The sequence below is a fragment of the Coregonus clupeaformis genome, chromosome 8 (assembly GCF_020615455.1).
Source record: "Coregonus clupeaformis isolate EN_2021a chromosome 8, ASM2061545v1, whole genome shotgun sequence".
In the NCBI taxonomy this organism is placed as follows: Eukaryota; Metazoa; Chordata; class Actinopteri; order Salmoniformes; family Salmonidae; genus Coregonus; species Coregonus clupeaformis.
Window position 1 is genome coordinate 49,234,222 of NC_059199.1, and position 6,000 is coordinate 49,240,221.

Sequence of the window (6,000 nt, forward strand, 5' to 3'; positions counted from 1 at the left end):
CCTGTCCCCTTTGCAGAAAAGCATCCCCAAAGAATGATGTTTCCACCTCCATGCTTCACGGTTGGGATGGTGTTCTTGGGGTTGTACTCATCGTTCTTCTTCCTCCAAACATGGCGAGTGGAGTTTAGACCAAAAAGCTCTATTTTTGTCTCATCAGACCACATGACCTTCTCCCATTCCTCCTCTGGATCATCCAGATGGTCATTGGCAAACTTCAGACAGGCCTGGACATGCGCTGGCTTGAGCAGGGGGACCTTGTGTGCACTGCAGGATTTTTATCCATGACGGCGTAGCGTGTTACTAATGGTTTTCTTTGAGATTGTGGTCCCAGCTCTCTACAGGTCATTGACCAGGTCCTGCCATGTAGTTCTGGGCGATCCCTCACCTTCCTCATGATCATTGATGCCCCACGAGGTGAGATCTTGCATGGAGCCCCAGACCGAGGGTGATTGACCGTCATCTTGAACTTCTTCCATTTTCTAATAATTGCGCCAATAGTTGTTGCCTTCTCACCAAGCTGCTTGCCTATTGTCCTGTAGCCCATCCCAGCCTTGTGCAGGTCTACAATTGTATCCCTGATGTCCTTACACAGCTCTCTGGTCTTGGCCATTGTGGAGAGGTTGGAGTCTGTTTGATTGAGTGTGTGGACAGGTGTCTTTTATACAGGTAACTTGTTCAAACAGGTGCAGTTAATACAGGTAATGAGTGGAGAACAGGAGGGCTTCTTAAAGAAAAACTAACAGGTCTGTGAGAGCCGGAATTCTTACTGGTTGGTAGGTGATCAAATACTTACGTCATGCAATAAAATGCAAATTAATTACTTTAAAATCATACAAATGTGATTTTCTGGATTTTTGTTTTAGATTCCGTCTCTCACAGTTGAAGTTTACCTATGATAACAATTACAGACCTCTACATGCTTTGTAAGTAGGAAAACCTGCAAAATCGGCAGTGTATCAAATACTTGTTCTCCCCACTGTATATGCTTGAAAATATGGAGAGTGAATTGCTTAGATATTTGTTTTGCAGTATTACTTTAATACCTTGTTGCAAACAGGATGCATGTTTTTGAATATTTGTATTCTGTACAAGCTTCCTTCTTTTCACTCTGTCCATTAGGTTAGTATTGTAGAGTATCTACAATGTTGTTGAGCCATCCTCAGTTATCATATCACAGCCATTAAACTCTGTAACTGTTTTAAAGTCACCATTGACCTCATGGTGACATCCCTCAGCGGTTTCCTTTCTCTATGGCAAGTGAGTTCGGAAGGACTCCTGTATCTTTGTAGTGTCTGGGTGTATTGATACACCATCCAAAGTGTAATTAATAACTTCACCATGCTCAAAGGGATATTCACTGTCCGCTTTTTTATTTTTACCAATCTAACAATAGGTACCCTTCTTTGCGAGGGATTGGAAAACCTCCCTGGTCTTTGTGGTTGAATCTGTGTTTGAAATTCACTGCTCGACTGAGGGACCTTAGAGATAATTTTATGTGTGGGTTACAGAGATGAGGTAGTCATTCAAAAATCATGTTAAACACTATTATTGCACACATTGTGAGTCAATGCAACTTATTATGTGACTTGTTAAGCAAATTTTTTCTCCTGAACTTATTTAGGCTTGCCATAACAAATAGGTTGAATACTCAAGATATATCAGCTTTTCATTTTGTATTAATTTGTAAACATGTCTGTAACACAACATAAATTTAGGCTGTAAAAGAACAGAACAAAATGTGGAAAAAGTCAAGGGGTGTGAACACTTTCTGAAGGCACTGTATAAATGAATGATATGTATCCATTGATGCTTAAAGAATATAACTTATAAATGCCTCAGCTTAGTTCAACTGTCATACCCCTCAGAATCCAAAATATAAACCTCCAATGTTTGTAAACAAAGATAATGTAAACAAACATATACTTGGCTTGCGAAAGTATTCACCCCCCTTGGCATTTTTCCTATTTTGTTGCCTTACAACCTGGAATTAAAATGGATTTGTGTCATTTGATTTACACAACCTGCCTACCACTTTGAAGATGCAAAATATTATTTTTGGTGAAACAAAAAATAAATAAGACAAAAAAACAGAAAACTTGAGCGTGCATAACTATTCACCCCCCAAAGTCAATACTTTGTAGAGCCACCTTTTGTAGCAATTACAGCTGCAAGTATCTTGGGGTATGTCTCTATAAGCTTGGCACATCTAGCCACTGGGATCTTTTCCCATTCTTCAAGGCAAAACTGCTCCAGCTCCTTCAAGTTGGATGGGTTCCGCTGGTGTATAGCAATCTTTAAGTCATACCACAGATTCTCAATTGGATTGAGGTCTGGGCTTTGACTAGGCCATTCAAATACATTTAAATGTTTCCCCTTAAACCACTATTGTGTTGCTTTAGCAGTATGCTTAGGGTCATTGTCCTGCTGGAAGGTGAACCTCCGTCCCAGTCTCAAATCTCTGGAAGACTGAAACAGGTTTCCCTCAACAATTTCCCTGTATTTGGCGCGATCCATCATTCCTTCAATTCTGACCAGTTTCCCAGTCCCTGCCGATGAAAAACATCCCCACAGCATGATGTTGCCACCACCATGCTTCACTGTGGGATGGTGTTCTTGGGGTGATGAGAGTTGTTGGGTTTGTGCCAGACATAGCGTTTTCCTTGATGGCCAAAAAGCTCAATTTTAGTCTCATCTGACCAGAGTACCTTCTTCCATATGTTTGGGGAGTCTCCCACATGCCTTTTGGCGAACACCAAACGTGTTTGCTTATTTTTTTCTTTAAGCAATGCCTTTTTTTCTGGCCACTCTTCCGTAAAGCCCAGCTCTGTGGAGTGTACGGTTTAAAGTGGTCCTATGGACAGATACTCCAATCTCCACTGTGGAGCTTTGCAGCTCCATCAGGGTTATCTTTGGTGTCTTTGTTGCCTAGCTGATTAATGCCCTCCGTGCCTGGTCCGTGGGTTTTGGTGGGCGGCCCTCTCTTGGCAGGTTTGTTGTGGTGCCATATTCTTTCAATTTTTTTATAATGGATTCAATGGTGCTCCGTGGGATGTTCAAAGTTTCTGATCTTTTTTTATAACCCAACCCTGATCTGTACTTCTCCACAACTTTGTCCCTGACTTGTTTGGAGAGCTCCTTGGTCTTCGTGGTTCCGCTTGCTTGGTGGTGCCCCTTGCTTAGTGGTGTTGCAGACTCTGGGGCCTTTCAGAACAGGTGTATATATACTGAGATCATGTGACAGATCATGTGACACTTAGATTGCACACAGGTGGACTTTATTTAACTAATTATGTGACTTCTGAAGGTAATTGGTTGCCCCAGATCTTATTTAGGGGCTTTTCCATTATTTATTTTTTTGAATATTTTGAAACAAGTAATTTTTTTCAATTCACTTTTTTTCCATTACAACCTGTAATGCAACAAAATAGGAAAAACACCAAGGGGGATGAATACTTTTGCAAGGCACTGTATATCCTCAAAACATGGTTAAAACAATAATTGTGATATCATGGATGTTCAGTCCTTGCATCCATAGCTCTGTCTATGAATTTGATAGTGGTTACACTTCTCCAGCCCCATCCCTCAGTTTTTTACCAAAACAAGGGCTGGGGAATGATTTGTTATTGTTTCAACTGCTGATTGCAGTTTAAGTCTAATTTTCGTTTAGTCAAGCGATTAAGTGAAAATTAAATTTAAGTGGAAGTTAACATTTGCCCTTGGACAGAGCGGAGTTAGTAGGCAATCTTCGGTCTACTGCCACAGCACTGTAACGCTAGGAGAAACACTGACTGGGCCAACTTAATCACTCAAGAAGCTGAAAATGGAAGCCAGCTATTAATGACTACCCCATTCTCCTGTCTTATCACACCCACCTCTTCACTGAGACTGAGAGAGAGATACACACACACACACACAGGGAAAGCCAGGGCTTTTGACAGGGTTTTTTAACAATATGTGTATGTGAGTGTGCATGTGTGCATGACTGCATGCATGTGTGTGTACACTACTACTACTACTACTACTACTACTGAACATGTAGCATTGGGCTAACTAGCTTCATGTTATTTGGTCTCTAATTGTTCAGGGACGGGGAGTTGTCCATGTTCCCCTAATAACCATATTGATGTATTGAAACACAACCCACTTGACATTTGTGTTGTAGCTGAGTGAAATCTTCTGGCATTTGCTCCATGTTGTACAGAATGTTATTATTATGATTTAGTCTGTGACTTAGGTAAAGATGCATAGTGTGCTGTTCTTGTAGGCTACTTCTGCCATGTGAAACCGGTAGACGAGTCTGCTCCACAGTATGTATGAGTGGGTCCTCCAGGCCAGGGGGCATGTTTATAATGTATCCACCCACCCCTCCCCCTATCTGAGTGCATGACGTGTGTAAAGTAAACATAAACAACATAACGTTTGCCAAGCAACGAATCGATGCGGCACTTTTCAAACAGAAACATAACAAATCAGATCACGTTAAGAATGACGACTCACCTCGAGACCCGCTGGACTAGCAGACAGAAACACACGGAGCTGAGACACCGGTCAGCCAAGAGAGGGGAGCGTATGACAATCGGTGTCGTTAGGCTATTCCTTTAGATATCACGCCCCCAAAAAATTGATATCTCCTGCAGTTATCGCTCACGTTGTCCTCTTGAACTGGGCACACAGTTACACCCACCATCCACTCACTCACAGACACAGACACATTCAACACTGCGCATTCACCAGCTGACTGCCACAAGTTCAACACACGAAACACACAAGGAGGAAAACTCTTCCCTGACCCGCCCCCTTACGCAGCTGACTCCTCCACGTACAGGGAATCCCTCTAGTTAACCCATTAAAGCCATAGTCTTCAAATAACATCTTTATTTTTTCGTCACATGCTTCGTAAACAACAGGTGTTGACTTAAACAACAGGTGTTGACTAACAGTGAAATGCTTACTTACGGGCACTCTCAAAAATGCAAAGAAAACGAAAAGAAAAATAATAGAAAAGTAATAACGTAATAATAAAATACACAATTAGTAGCGATAAATTGGCCATACACTGAGTATACCAAACATTAGGAATACCTTCCTAATATTGAGTTGCACCCCTCCTTTTGCCCTCTACAAGGTGTCAAAAGCGTTCCACAGGGATGCTGGCCCATGTTGCCTCCAATGCTTCCCACAGTTGTGTCAAGTTGGCTGGATGTCCTTTGGGTGGTGAACCATTCTTGATACACACGGGAAACTGTTGAGCGTGAAAAACCCAGCAGTGTTGCAGTTCTTGACACAAACTTGCAACCATACCCTGTTCAAAGGCACTTAAATATTTTGTCTTGCCCATTCACCCTCTGAATGGCAAGCATACACTCTTAGAAAAAAAGGGTTCCAAAAGGGTTTTGCGACTGTCCCCATGTGAGAACCCTTTTTGGTTCCAAGTAGATTCACCTGGTCAGTCTATGTCATGAAAAGAACAGGTGTTCTTAATGTTTTGTAGACCCAGTGTATACACAGGGTATCAGTACCGGGTCAAAGTGCAGGGGTACGAGGTAATTGAGGTAGATATGTACATATCATATAACTAGGAATAAAGTGACTAGTCAACAGGACAGATAATAAACAGTAGCAGTAGCGTATGTGAAGAGCCAAAAAAATTTGTGCAAAAAGGGTGAATGCAGATAGTCCGGGTAGCTCTTTGGTTAACTAATTAACTAACTATTTAGCAGTCTTATGGCTTTGGGGTAGAAGCTGTTCAGGGTCCTGTTGGTTCCAGACTTGGTGCATCGGTACTGCTTGCCGTGCGGTAGCAGAGAAAACAGTCTATGACTTGGGTGGCTGGAGTCTTTGCCAATTTAGGACTCTGACATCGCCTGGTATAGAGGTCCTTGATGGCAGGGAGCTTGGCCCCAGTGATGTACTGGGCAGTGCCTTGCGGCCGGATGCCAAGCAGTTGCCATACCAAGCGGTGATGCAGCCAGTCAAGGTGCTCTCAATGGTACAGCTGTA

The 6,000-nt window shown here is 42.3% G+C and overlaps 1 protein-coding gene across 2 annotated transcripts in view; it reads right to left on the minus strand.

Annotated features, from left to right (window-relative positions):
- LOC121571880 (growth factor receptor-bound protein 10-like) overlaps nt 1-4,740 on the minus strand; it is a 59,325-nt gene extending 54,585 nt beyond the window's left edge. For both annotated transcript variants that reach the window (XM_041883651.2, XM_041883650.2), the window contains exon 1: nt 4,498-4,740. The gene's annotated coding sequence lies outside the window, so the exon portion shown is untranslated. The remainder of the gene's footprint in view (nt 1-4,497) is intronic.
- Nucleotides 4,741-6,000: the final 1,260 nt, after the last annotated feature.